The sequence below is a fragment of the Spinacia oleracea genome, chromosome 1, assembly GCF_020520425.1.
Source record: "Spinacia oleracea cultivar Varoflay chromosome 1, BTI_SOV_V1, whole genome shotgun sequence".
NCBI lineage: Eukaryota > Viridiplantae > Streptophyta > Magnoliopsida > Caryophyllales > Amaranthaceae > Spinacia > Spinacia oleracea.
In genome coordinates, this window is record NC_079487.1 from 76,493,261 (window position 1) to 76,508,291 (window position 15,031).

The 15,031-nt window shown below is 39.3% G+C and overlaps 1 long non-coding RNA gene across 1 annotated transcript; it reads left to right on the forward strand.

Annotated features, from left to right (window-relative positions):
• The first annotated feature begins 12,253 nt into the window (after positions 1-12,253).
• LOC110792464 (uncharacterized) lies at positions 12,254-12,907 on the forward strand. The gene is made up of 3 exons (XR_008925979.1): positions 12,254-12,556; positions 12,651-12,687; positions 12,772-12,907. It is a non-coding gene; the product is annotated as an uncharacterized lncRNA (long non-coding RNA).
• Positions 12,908-15,031: the final 2,124 nt, after the last annotated feature.

A 15,031-nucleotide genomic window follows, 5' to 3' on the forward strand; every position in this document is an offset into this window, starting at 1 on the left:
ATTTAGCATAGATTAGATGCATACTCTTTGTTGCGTGCCTTCCCTAGCTGCGCCCGAACCGAACAAGAACAAGTCTTTAGGACTCCAACTGTCGTCCCTCCGTAGATAGTCCACAGCACGTCCGGATCCGCCTTAAGATTGACCAACTAGAATCGCCCTTAAGGTACTATTATTTTCGGCACTTTATAGGCAAATGTGTGACTGAATTTTTCTCTCAAAAACTCACTTTGAATACTTTGAAACTTGTGTTATAAATTGTGAGCCCTAGCCTCATATTTATAGCGGTATGGAAAGGGAATCGAAATCCTATTCAGATACAAATTAATTAAACCTAGAATCCTACAAGAACTCTAATTTAATTAATTTATCCTTTTAGGAATAGGAATTTAATCATTAACCGAACTCTGCATGTTTTAGGAAACGTGCACGAACACAAACACTTGCACACACACGCACGGCAGCCACGATGGGCCTCATGCGTGCGCGCGAGCAGCAGCCCACTCAGCGCCCGCGCGCGCTGCGCGTGCTGTGCGCGCTGTGCGCGCTGCGCGCTGCGCGCAGCCTGCTGGGCCTGGCCTTGCGCTGGGCCTGGCGTGGCTGTTTGTGCGGCGCGCTTGGCTTGCTGGGCGATGGCCTGGCTTCGTGCTGGGCCTCGTCCGGCAGGCCTCGTCCGATGCTTATTCGTACGATGCGCTTCCGATTAAATTTTCCGATTCCGGAATTCATTTCCGATACGAACAATATTTAATATTTCCGATTCCGGAAGTAATTTCCGTTTCGAACAAATATTTAATATTTCCGTTTCCGGAATTATTTTCCGATTCCGGTAATATTTCCGATTCTGACAATATTTCCGTTTCCGATAATATTTTCCGACACGTACCATGTTTCCGTTTCCGGCAACATCTACGACTTGGATAATATTTATATTTCCGATACGATCCATATTTCCGTTTCCGGCAATATCATCGTTTCCGGAGTATTCATTCCTTGCCTGTGACGATCTTAGCTCCCACTGAAACCAAGATCCATCGGTTCCGAATATTCATAGATGGAGTATTTAATGCTATTAAATACTTGATCCGTTTACGTACTATTTGTGTGACCCTACGGGTTCAGTCAAGAGTAAGCTGTGGATTAATATCATTAATTCCACTTGAACTGAAGCGGCCTCTAGCTAGGCATTCAGCTCACTTGATCTCACTGAATTATTAACTTGTTAATTAATACTGAACCGCATTTATTAGACTTAACATAGAATGCATACTTGGACCAAGGGCATTATTTCCTTCAAAACGAGCTTTACAAATACAAATTCAAGTACGATTTCAATTTCAATTTCTAGGCATTTCATGCATTTTTTGAAAACCAAATTGCGCAAAATGAATTTCTACCTTTGCCCAAACGGATGTGTTCTACATTCGGGCTAGCCCCGGGGGCAACGAAATGGTGACTCTCCATACGGTTCCCGACCAAAGTGTGTGACCATTTCCGCGCCTACCGAAACTTGGCATTTACTTGACATTCCCGATGTCAAGTATGGAGGCCGTCTACCGACACACACTTCCTTAGACGGATGTGCAAGCATGTCGCCGGATCCGTCTCTTAGCCGAGTACCTTTTGACACCCAAAGCCGACCACTTGCATCATACAAAACTTAGACCGACCTTAGGTTGAGAACTTTTCATGTCGCATTCATATCCATGGTTAGTGTGACAACGTGCTACTTGTGCATTGTGTGGGCGTCTTTGCACGCGTGAATGGCTAACCTCGAGTTCTAGCTTGCCAAAACCAATTAGCCTCCAACTAGGAAACCAAACCCCTAGGAGAATCATTCAACCTCATGCATCTAAATCGCCGATTTTAGGGTCTTTAGGAGTGCCACTCCGTTTGATTCAAAACCCTCAAACACGCCTCACGCACAAATTCAAAATCAATCCAACGGCGTCATAATGCCGGATTTTCAAGTCCAAATTCCAAGCTACAAATTCAAAATCAATCCAACGGCGTCATAATGCCGGATTTTCAAGTCCAAATTCCAAGCTACAAATTCAAAATCAATCCAACGGCGTCATAATGCCGGATTTTCAAGTCCAAATTCCAAGCTACAAATTCAAAATCAATCCAACGGCGTCATAATGCCGGATTTTCAAGTCCAAATTCCAAGCTACAAATTCAAAATCAATCCAACGGCGTCATAATGCCGGATTTTCAAGTCCAAATTCCAAGCTACAAATTCAAAATCAATCCAACGGCGTCATAATGCCGGATTTTCAAGTCCAAATTCCAAGCTACAAATTCAAAATCAATCCAACGGCGTCATAATGCCGGATTTCGAGTTCCAAATTCCAAATTTCGAATTTCAAATTCAATCCAACGGCGTCATAATGCCGGATTTTCCATTTCGAGTTCCGAGTTTCAAGTTTCAAGTCAAATCTAATCCAACGGCGTCATAATGCCGGATTTTCCATTTCGAGTTCCAAATTTCAAGTTTAAAGTCAAATCCAATCCAATGGCGTCATAATGCCGGGTCTTCAATTCCAAATTTCAAGCTTCCCATTCAAAACCCAATTTTTTAGTCCAAAACCTCAATTGGCAAGTTCAAATTAAACGGCGTCATAATGCCGGATTTTCTAGTTCAAATTTCGAGTTTCAAAGTTTCAATTCAAAACCCAAATCCAACGGCTTCATAATGTCGGATTCTCTAGTCAAATTTCAAGATCAAATCCAACGACGTCATGCCGGATTCCCTATTTCAAACATTCAAGTCTTCAAACCTCAAACTCAAGTTGCTAACTTCAATCTCAAAACCTCAAGTTCAAATATCCAAACTCATTGCCGGTGTAATGCCGAATTTTCAACTCAAACCTCAAGTTCCATGTTCAACCTTTCGAACTTCAAGTCCTATACTCAGAGTTTCAAGTTCCAAATTCACACCGTCATAACGCCCACTTTCCCATTCCATATTTCAAACCTCAAGTTCGAAGTTCAAAATTTCCAAACCTTCAAACCTCAAGTCCTATACTTCAAAATTCCAAGTCCACGGCGGCATAATGCCGGACCTTCAAGTTCCCAAATTCAATGTTTCAAATCCAACGGCGGCACAATGCCAGATTTTCCAAACACAAAGCCTCATATTCTATATACGAAAGTGCATCTCCTCCCATTTCAATATTCAAACTTAAAGTCAGATTCAAACTTCAAGCTCATCTTCAAGCTACAGAAAAATCCTTGCCTTCCCAATACAAAAGTCAAAATACTTCCAACGGGTTGAAAATCCCCTAAAATAATACAAGTCCAATTGTTCAATGGGTTGAAAATCCCCTGAAATAATACAAGTTTCAAATCGGGTTGAAAATCCCCTGAAATAATACAAGTTTTAAATTGGGTTGAAAATCCCCAGAAATAGACTCAACTTTCCCACGGGTTGAAAGTCCCCTGAAATAATACAAACCCCTTTCCAATCTTCCAATGGGTTGAAACTCCCCTAAAATATTGACGGGTTGAATCCCTTTAAATAATACAAAATCAATCCCCTTTCAATTGGGTTGAAATTCCCTTCAAATATTCCAAGTCCCATGGGTTGAAACTCCCCTCAAATATTGACGGGTTGAAATTTCCTTTAAATAATACAAAATCAATCCCTCTTTTAATCGGTTTGAAATTCCCTTAAATAATCCAAGTCCAATGGGTCGAAATTCCCTTGAAAATTCAATTTCCTAGTACAAGTCCCATTTCCAAATCCTAGAGGGGGTTGAAATCCCTTTCAAATAAGTCCAATTTCCAATAGGTCGAAATATTCCTTTTCGATTTCCCAAATTCTAGTACAAAGAGTCAACTTTCACAAAAGAATGAAGGCTCCTCTCAAAAGTTTCCAACGGGTTGTAAATCCCGAATACAAGTACAAAATCCAAAATCCCGAATCTTCGGAGTGGCACTTAGAGTCAACTCTAGGTCTCATTCATTGCATGCATATCATATCATGTGTCGGGAAGTGCAAGTTCTAAATTTGTCTAGTGTGTCCTAACTAGGAGTCTGAAGATCCTGTGGGTTCGTCGAAGAGGAGAAAGCTTGAAAAGAAATCCATCAGCCCTAGCTTCCCTCATAGCCGGCATCGAACGAGCAACCAGTTCACCTTCTACAAATCAAGCTTCAAGTCCCTTTCAAGAATCAATTAAAATGGCAAAATGTTCAAGATTACTGTGGGCAAGGGATGTATGATGAGCGAGTCCGAGTCTGAGGATGAGTCTGGATCTGAGTCTAGCAATGAGTCTAAGTGTCTAGAACTAGAGTCTTGCATCAATCAAGTGCCTCTAAAGGCCGAGCTACAAGTCAAAACAGTCGATGTAATGATTGCTGATTTCAATAACACTTCAATTTCTACTTACTCTTCGAGTCCTAATTAAAAATCAAATCCTAATCCACACAACATTGCTTCACAAGAAACTGACCTTGAAATTCTAAAAGCTATCGAAAATTATGAAAACAGGACGCCCATAATTGAGGAAACAGAAAAAATCAACCTTTCTAACAACAGTGATTCAAAACTAGTTCAGATTGGTTTAACTCTTTCTCCAGCAGAGCGGCACGATCTTATCAAGCTACTGTCAGAGTATGTAGACGTCTTCGCATGGTCCTATCATGATATGTCAGGGGTTGATCCAAGCATCGGTCAGCATATAATTCCCCTTATTCCAGGTTCAAAACCCATCAAGTAGAAACTCCGTCGCATGAAACTGGATGTTTCCCTCAAAATTTAAGAAGAAGTCTCTAAGCAGCTAGAGGTCGGGTATTATTCAAGAGTCCAAGTATCCAGATCTTTCAAGGTATTGGGTTCCAAGCAAGTGTCCCAGTTCATTCAAGAAAACATTATATGCATATATGGTGTTCCTCACAAGTCCATCAGTGATCAAGGAACCCATTTCCAAGGAGAATGTGAAGACCCATTCGACAAGTACAAGATTCAAAATTCAAGTTCTATAATCTGTGACCGAGAAAGGTTGCGCCAAGCAAGGCATCTACAATTCCAAAGTACAAAATTCAAGTTCTATAATCTCTAACCGAGCAAGGTTGTGCCAAGTAAGGCATCTACAATTCCAAAGTACAAAATTCAAGTTCTATAACCTCTAAACGAGCAAGGTTGTACCAAGCAAGGCATCTACAATCCCAAGATTCAAAATTCAAGTTCTATAATCTCTAACCGAGTAAGGTTGTGCCGAGCAATGCATCTACAACTCAAAAGTACAAAATTCAAGTTACAAACTCCAAAGGTCCAAGTTCTAGAAACATCTACAAGCCTCAACATTTCAAATTTCAAAAGGGATACCATACAATCTTCAATACAACTATCCCAACGGACTCAATGTTAGTTTCACAAAGTTCCTCAAGAGGGGGGGTGAATTGATATTTTACGGTTTTATAAAATTAAACTACTAGGAACATAAACAGTAAAATATGCAAGCAAGATTTAGCGTGGAAAACTCTCTAGGCCCAATAGAGAGGAAAAAACCACGGTCCCTTTGGGGACTTAAACACATTCACTAATTAGCAAAACAACTCAGTTCCTTTACAAGCCTAATCTACTCGGGCCACAATCTTTTAATCGCCTCTGATTACAGATGACTAGGAACAACCCTCTTTGTTCCTTCCCTTATGGAAACAGTCCCTCAACTGCTTCCTCACAGATCTCTCGTGAGTTCTTCTCTCTTGCTCAAGTAAGCCTGACTCAGGCTTCTCATACAATAACTCAACACTTTAATTAAAACAAATAGATATTAAACTAATACTTAACACAAGATATAAGACCAAGTAACAAATACTGCTCTATATCGGAACAGGAACAGACTCCTTAAAAATTAAGGCTTTAAGGATAATACTTGAAAGCTTCTGGTTGATGTAAATAAGTCTGATAAAAAACTTTCGTAAAGAACTTGAGGTTTATTTATAAGAATCAAAGTGTTTACCCTAGATTCTAATTCAACTTAATTTAGGACTCTTTTCAAAAGATAGTTTTTCGCAAATAACTCTTTAAAACGCGTTTTGATAAAACCAATCTTTTACGTATTTGAGAGTTGTATGTCAACTCAAATTCTCAAGAGTATAACCTCAAGTAGGATAGTAAATTCAGTTTTAAAACCTCGATGTTTATCTTTTGTAAAATCAAACTGATTTACTTCAGATTCAAGATATGTTTTGGACTCTACGAAAAACTCTGTTCCCACACTAAGCTATATTTGAATATACTGATCTTATACCTTTCTAGACTCATGAGACTTGCTGGGCTTCACATTTCTTGGCCCATGATATAATCTTCTCATACGCTTTGAACTTGTTTTCTTCATAGCTTCTCAGCTTGCTTCTTCATACGTTTTAAACTTGTTTTCTTCATAGCTTCTCAGCTTGCTTCATCATATGCGATCCTTGCCACGAGCATTGTGAACTTATAGTGACCTGTTCCTCACATTCCTTAGACAAACAGTCGTGAGTATAGTTTAAGCTTGTCACCATCAAAACTCAGGAATCAACACTCAAGCTCCGAGAAATTCAGCATCACCGTTCTTCGCCTTATCGCCCGCAAACTAATGGGGCAGTCGAAGCAGCCAACAAGAATGTCAAAACCATCATCATGAAAATGACATCCAATTAAAAAGACTGGCCCAGAAGCTGCACTTCGCATTGTGGGGATATCGAACTTCAATTCGCACTTCAACTGGTGCAACTCCGTTCTCATTAGTCTATGGAATGGAAGCAGTACAACCTATCGAGCAAGAGACACCTTCTCTAAGGATAGTCCTCGAAAGCAAAATCCTAGAAGCGGCATGGGTACAAGCAAGATATGACGAGCTAGTCATGCTCGATGAGCGTCGGCTTCAAGCCGCTCACCATGTACAAGTCTATCAGCGCCGAGTGGCCAGACATTTCAACAAAAGGGTCAAAATCCGAAACATCAAGGAAGGCGAGCTTGTCCTGAAAGCCCTTCGCAAAAGCATCATGGACCCAAGGGGAAAATTCAAACCCAACTGGGCAGGCCCATACATCGTCAAGAAGATCCTCTCCGGGGGAGCAGTCGAACTAACAAACATCGACGGAACAGAATTCAAAACTTTGAACCAGGTTTCCAATTTTTCAGCATCAAAACTAAAGGACTTTCCATTTACCTCCGACTGACAAACCCCCCCCCCCCTTTGTTTATGAAATTTGAGCAAAATTCTCCCATGGCTTCAGGATACATGCAAGGTTTAGAACACACTTCAAATAAATATGTCCAACCCTGAGACTCGATCGACTCCAACAATTCGACAAACCCAACCTCTCGACACCAACCAAAATCAATACTCAACCCTGGGAGCATGCGATCGGGGGGAAAATAGTGAAATTTTGCAGATTCGAGTTTTACCTTTTTCTCCATGGGAAGGTGTGGTTCCCCCCTGAGTTGGTGCAACTGCTTCATTCTTCAAAATCAGTTTGCTCTTTGTGGCTAGCTTGGTAGTGGACTTGGCTGCTTGTGGTTTGGGTGTTGGTTGTTTCGGAGCCATGGATTCTGGGTAGATTGTTTGTAGAGGTATGACGGTGATAATTGGTTCCGAGGAAGAGGAAGGGTCACTAGGGTTTGGGAATTGAAGCTTGTAAAGGGTCATGTTTATATATAGAAAAGGTAGTTGGCGAGTGGATAGGAGAGTGTGTAATTTGAATTTTAAATTCTGGGATTTTAAGGATAATCCGTGATGTTTATAGGGGGAATGATTGGAATATGAAGGGTTTGTTGTTGGGAAATGGATTGTGGGAAGCGTGTTTAAGTGAACAAAATAAACAGTAATGCATGCACTGGGTTTTTAAGATTCACTGAATCAAATTAAATGCTTTCCATTCATTTTTAGTTTTCCCACTTAGACTTAGATTTAATGCAAGTGTTGGGAACAAGTGCAATTACCTTAGAAATGTGCAGACATGGCTGTGGTAATGCACAACTGGATTTTGCAATCTGAGTCCAATTGTTAGTCCATTCATAAGACGGAAAATATTTACAAAATAAATAACGTGCTAAATTTTTATTTATTTATTTTTTTTGTTTTTTTTTGAATATTTCAATAAGGTTAGAGACTAAGTAGGGGCAACAAGTATCATTTTATTCGTATCATACCAAGTTCTAACCTTAGCTTGTCGTGTCTGTACCTGCTTAGTGGTTTGGTTAAGATCAGCAACTTGATCTTCTGTGGGGCAGAATTCAAGCTTGACCAGTTCCTTTTCCACATAGTCTTTTAGAAAGTGATGACGAATATGAATGTGTTTCACTCTTGAGTGATGAACTGGATCCTTTGATATGCAGATAGCACTAGTGTTGTCACATATGATAGGAACACATTTTAGTTTCATACCAAAATCTCTAAGTTGTTGTTTGATCCATAGCATTTGGGAACAGCATGAAGCAGCAGCTACATATTCAGCTTCTGTTGTGGATAGTGCCACGGTGTTTTGTTTCTTTGATGCCCAAGAAACGGCACATGCTCCTAGAAACTGAACCATCCCTGATGTGCTCTTTCTGTTAACTAAATCCCCTGCATAGTCAGCATCTGTATATCCTTTGAGGTCAAAGTGATCATAGTTAGGATACCATAAACATAAATCGTCAGTGCCTTTTAAGTATCTTAGAATTCTTTTGACTGCTGTAAGATGAGATTCTTTTGGGTTGGATTGAAATCGAGCACAGACACCTACACTAAAGACAATGTCTGGTCTGCTTGATGTTAGATAAAGTAATGAACCAATCATACCTCTGTACCTCGTCTAATCTACACTTTTACCTTCTTGATCCTCATCTAGCCTTGTGGTAGTTCCCATGGGTGTATGATTGCTTTTAGCTGACTCCATTCCATATTTCTTTATGAGATCCTTGATATATTTCTGTTGGTGGATCATGATGCCTTGTTCCGTTTGCTTGATTTGGAGACCTAGGAAGAAGTTTAGTTCTCCCATCATGCTCATTTGAAATTCTTGCTGCATTAGGTCAGAAAATTCTTTGCAAAGATCTTCGTTAGTTGCACCGAATATGATATCATCAACGTACATTTGAACAATTAATATGTCTGTGTCTCTTGATTTAAGAAACAAGGTTCTATCAACCTTACCTCGATTGAATTGATTGTCTAATAGAAAATGAGAGAGACGTTCATACCAGGCTCTTGGGGCTTGTTTTAGTCTGTATAGTGCTTTGTCTAGTTTGTATATATGTGAGGGGTATTATGGATCTTCAAATCCTGGTGGTTGTTCCACATAGACTTCCTCTTTAAGATATCCGTTTAGGAACGCACATTTTACATCCATTTGATAGAGTTTGAACCCCATGTATGATGCAAATGCTATAAGTATGCGTATTGCTTCCATTCTGGCAACTGGCGCAAAGGTCTCTTCAAAATCTATCCCTTCTTGTTGATTGTATCCCTTGACAACCAATCTAGCTTTGTTCCTAGTAATAGTTGCATGTTCGTCTTGTTTGTTTCGGAATACCCACTTTAAACCTATTACTCGATTGGTCAGAGGTGTGGGTTCAAGGTGCCATACTTTATTCATTTCGAATTCATTGAGTTCCTCCTGCATGGCAATGATCCAATCAGAGTCAGTTAGTGCCTCTTTATAATTTTTAGGTTCAATCATGGACAAATAGGCATAGAAAGCACAAAAGTTTTAGAGTTGTGATCTCGTTGTTGTTCCTCGTCCAAGGTCACTAATTATTTGGTCAAGTGGATGTGAGCTTTGATGTTTCCAAGGTCTAGGTTGGAATGGTGTAGTGACTTCTTCAGCAAGCTGTTCCACTTGTGCATTTGGTTCTGTATGATCTTCAGTTTGTATCTGTTCCACTTCAGCTGTGCCACCTTCAGGTGTTTCTTCATTCTGAGCTTGTTATTCTATTTGAGAAGTTCTTCTTATCTCTTCGTCTTCTGTTTCTCTTGTGAGTCCTAGTTTGAAGTTTCCATCAGAGGTTGTACCTGTAACAAAGTTTTGGGAGTCAGTTTCATCAAATATAATATGTATGCTTTCTTCCATGCACATAGTCCTTTTGTTGAATACTCGATATGCTTTGCTGTTTGAGGCATATCCCAAGAATATATCTTCATCACTTCGTGCATCAAATTTTCCCAGTTGATCCTTTCCATTGTTGTGGACGAAACATTTGCATCCAAAGATTCTGAGATGTGTTATAGAGGGTTTTCTTCCTCTGTACAGTTCATATGGGGTTTTGTTTTTGATGGCTCTAATTAATACTCGATTGAGCACATAGCATGCTGTGTTTAGAGCTTCGGCCCAGAAACTTTTTGGAAGTCCACTAGCAATCAGCATTGTCCTTGTCATGTCTTCAAGAGTTTGGTTCTTTCTTTCTACTACACCATTTTTTTGAGGTGTTCTAGGAGCAGAGAAGTTGTGGTCTATTCCTGAATCTTTACATAGATCATCAAACTTCTTGTTTTGAAATTTTGTACCATGATCTGATCTGATGTGGACCAATTTGTGATTGCTTTGTCGTTGGACCCTAGAGGCGAAAGCCAAGAATTCTTCAAATGTTTCTTCCTTTCTAGCTAGAAAAATTACCCAAGTGTACCTTGAGAAGTCATCTACATTACAAGCACATACTTCTTTCCACTCCTGCTTTGAGTTCTCATTGGTCCACATAAATCCATGTGGATCAGCTCTAGTGGTCTTGTTGTACTGATTAGTCCCTTAGATTTAAAAGACGTTCTTACTTGCTTTCCTTTGATACAGGCATCACAGACTGATAGTTTTGCAAACTTTGTATTCGGAAGACCTGTGACTAGATTTTTTGAATTTAACTTATTCATTAGAGAAAAACTAGCATGACCAAATCTTTTGTGCCATAACAAAGGATCATCTTCAATAACACTGAGACAAGTCAGATTGGAGTGAGGAACGGAGTTAAGGTTAACCACATATATGTTCCCTTTCCTCTGTCCCTCTAAGATCACTGTTTCAGTGTTACTGTTGATGATTAGGCATTTATTTGAGAAGAATTTTGCATAATTTCCTTTGTCACAGAATTGAGAAATGCTTAATAAACTATGTCCTAGTCCTTCAACCAAAAATACATTATCGATGGAGTGAGACTTTGACTTACCGACCTTACCAATGCCAATGATGTTACCTTTCTTATTATCGCCAAAAGTCACAGTTCCACCTTCATAGGTCGTGAGTGAGAGAAATCTGTTTTTGTCTCCTGTCATGTGCTTGGAAAAACCATTGTCTAGATACCATGTGTTGTTCCCCCTAACTTCGACCTGCATGATAAGTTTAGTTAGAGTTTTTAGCACTAGTAGAAAAAACCCCTGTTGCAACCCCCTTGTTGCAGCGTACATGTAATAATACGCTTCAACAACCAGTAGGTCAACGCGGGTCAAACTTTATAAAGGGTTGTTGCAGCGTACAAATTAATTGCCCGCAGCAAGAGAGTTTTTTGCAGCGTACAAAGTAAAAGCCCCCTGCAATAGCCCATTTATTTTGCAGCGTACAGATAAAAGCCCCCTGCAATAAAATTTTTTCGCTGCAAAGCTAATTAAGAAAAACATTTCATCTCAAACCTAAGGACCATTTCCACGCTCAGTACTCCCTCTTCTTCCCTCAGCTTTCCCTGCGTACTCTCTCACCTCCTCATTCTTCTTCTTCTTCATCTGCTCTCTTTCTCTCTCTAATTCGTGGTTTTTTTGGGTTTTTTGCAAGTAATTGTTGAAATTGGGTGACAATTCGTCTTGGTTTTTGTAAAAATTTGCTCGACTCCTTCTCTCCAAGCATCTGGCCTTCGACCTCAGCCTTCGAACTCAGCCGCCGTCGAACTCAGCCGTCGAACTCAGCAACTCAGGCGTTGCTCGGCCCTGCGTCGCTGTCTTCGCCGATGGGTCTGTGTTCTCGCCTCATCTCCCCCTAATTTCGTATTTTTAGGGTTTGCTTTCAGTCAATTCTTGATTTTTCCCCTAATTTCGTATTTTTAGGGTTTGATTATATAAATTATTCTTATTTTTTGTGTTAATTGATACATTTTTTCCGATTTTGATTGTTAGGGTTTTATTTTTTTCCGATTTTTTTCCGATTTTGAATGTCAACCCTAAAGTGGATAATATTTGGTACCCTATGAATTACTATATCACTTTGATGATTTTCTATTTAGTATATGCTTTTACTATGGTTCTGCTTTATTTGTGTTTTGTTTATGTATCTGTTTCTATTCTTACTAGCACGATATATAGCTGGTTAGTTTCCTGTTAGTGTGTAAGAATTAATTGAGTTATTAGACCGTCTTGAGTTCGAACTGTTTGGATAGGAACTGAGACACCGGCCAATAGTGTGCTCTAAGTAGTGAAATATCTGTTAGATGTTGGTGTGTATTTTTCTAGTGAATTTTGTTGACTTTGATTTTCTTGATTTGGTAAATACTATCAGTCAAGTGCTAGGACGGTGAGGAAAGATAAGCCACGTGGGCGTCATCATGGTCTCACTCAACAGAAGAGGCAAGAGATAAAGGAAGCTTTTGAACTGTTTGACACTGATGGCTCAGGTTTTGAATCTGTTTAGTGTTTCGAATTTTATATGTCAAACCATTTAGTTTGTTCTCGCAATCTCGCCTGTTTGATTCAAATTGTTATTTTCAGGAACTATTGATGCTAAGGAGTTGAATGTTGCTATGAGGTATTATTCTTTGTAAATCCTAAGGTTTTGATATACCACTACACACTTAACACAGTTACCTGACCTAAAACTGCATCGTTGCAGGGCTCTGGGTTTTGAGATGACCGAAGAGGTATAAAATCTGTCATTTTGTTGGTTTTTTGTTGATTACGATTGAAATATTTCTTCTCTGAATACTTGCAAAAAGATAACCTATGTTCCTTCCACTATTCTTTTTCTTCTCTGGGTTCTAAGACACTCAAACAAGGGTGTGGCCTCCTTAACTGACACTTCAATATTTACCCAGAGTCTCATAATACCTCAACGGCTCAACCATCTCGAACCACATATTCATAGAGAAAATTAGAAAAATAAAACAGATGCAGAATGCAGAGTCAATTAGATTTTAGTGGAATAGCCATTGTTGAACGTAGACTGGTGGCGATGTGGAATCACTAGTAGAATTTAGAAGTCAATTACTCAGTAGTTGTTTAGCCTTGAATCTAGTAACTTAGCCATAGTTGAATTTGGTCTAGGAATAAGTTAAAGCACCTACTAGTGATTTAGCTATATATATATATATATATATTGAATACATATGTTTGTTTAACATAAGTTCCCTAAGGTATTGCTACTCTTGGGACGAGGATGATGATAACTGAGTGTCCAGAGCTCAGGCAAGTGAAATGGTGTGTCTAAAATTTTGGGATTAGGATATGATTACTGAGTATTCTCGGAGAAACATCTGGATGATGAATCTGTCTCTGCTCCCTGGCTTACGCCTTTTCTCCCATTTCCAGTCTGGAATACACTCCCCCAACATTCTCAAGTACCATCTTGCCACGTTACTGCTTCAAAACCAATATATATGAGCTTTTAATTTCATATTTTGAATATTTGGTGATTTGGAAAACTGGGATGAAGAGACGATTGGAATAAGATGACAGCTAATAATATGATTAAGGATCTCGTTTCTGGCTCAATCCTTAGTACTTGGTGATCTGAATTCATTTTCCTAGTAACTGCGCTAGATAAATTGATCAGCAATGTGATATTTCCAGCTTCGCTTATTGTCCAATCATTGTCCGTTGCCTTATCTGAGGTGATTTTACAATTCAGCTGCATCTTTGCTTTTGTATTCTCTCAGTTTAATTGAGATAGTCTTTCTTTTTTCCTCGTCACATTCATTTGAAATTCGATGCGGCCCTCTGTGTGCATACAAACTTTGGGATTGTGCAAGGTTCCTTCTGGCGTGGCTTTGACTTGATTATTACTCCCTCCATCAGGAAATAGTAGTCATATCACTGATATGTATTGCAAGGGGTCTTTGATTAAAAGAGTTTAGAGCAATGTGACAACATTTCTGGACAGAAGAAGTTCTAGTACGGAGTACAAAATATGATTCTGCAACACTCTAGCATTTATTTTGGTGACGCCTGTCCTCTGCTTCTTTTTACTTGTTCACTACAGTAGCACCAGTGCAAGAATTTGACTGCTTTACCTTTCCTTTGATTCTGATGGCGGAATCGCATGAAATCTTTATCTGTTTAGTAACATAAAACATTAAGAAACTAAATCCTCCTTGTTGAAAAACATGTGTCCAGAAGAAGAAACAAAGGGTTTTCTGGAAAAATCTTGATCCTTCTGTTAATATTCTTTGTATAACAGGGCGAATTATTGACCTGAACTTATATGGTGTGATTACTATCTTTTCTTTCCCCTCCCGACAGGATTGTAAAGTTAGATGGCTTGATCTCTATCTTGTGTATGACATTTGGTCAACAATGTAGTGAACTTTCTAGGACGTGGCAATCACTTACCATTATTTCCTTTCAAAATTGGCAGGGTGGAAATAATTCTGATTCTGATGATGATGAGAAACGCCGTCAGAGGCACCACCACCACCAACGCAGGCACCATGATGAGGAATAAGATGATTACTTTTCAGTTTTTAAGTTGAGCTCCCCCATCTTTATCCTTGGCTGTTAAAATAAGGGGTTGAGAATGTTTGGCGTATAACCATACCTGCTGCTTTATGTTTTCTTGTATGATGGCTCAATGAGTTGATGGGCCTATGTTATTCTATTATGTACTACTAAACAAAACTCCTGTGTGTTTTCCTATTGAATGGAGTTTTTGTTGTTGTTTTGTTTCTATTTTCTTTATCTCTTTCTCAAGTAACAAAACGGTGATCTACTTTGCTCGTGTTTGAAAAAATATCTTTTAGTAAACCAGGCATTTAGTTGCTTGTGTATCTTTGGTTTCTGTTGATAGAAGTGGAGCATAGAACAAATCTCGCGTTCTGTTTATGGGAGTACTTCTTAGCTGGGCTGTAAGTAACTCTGCAAGAGTTTTCTGTTTTGAT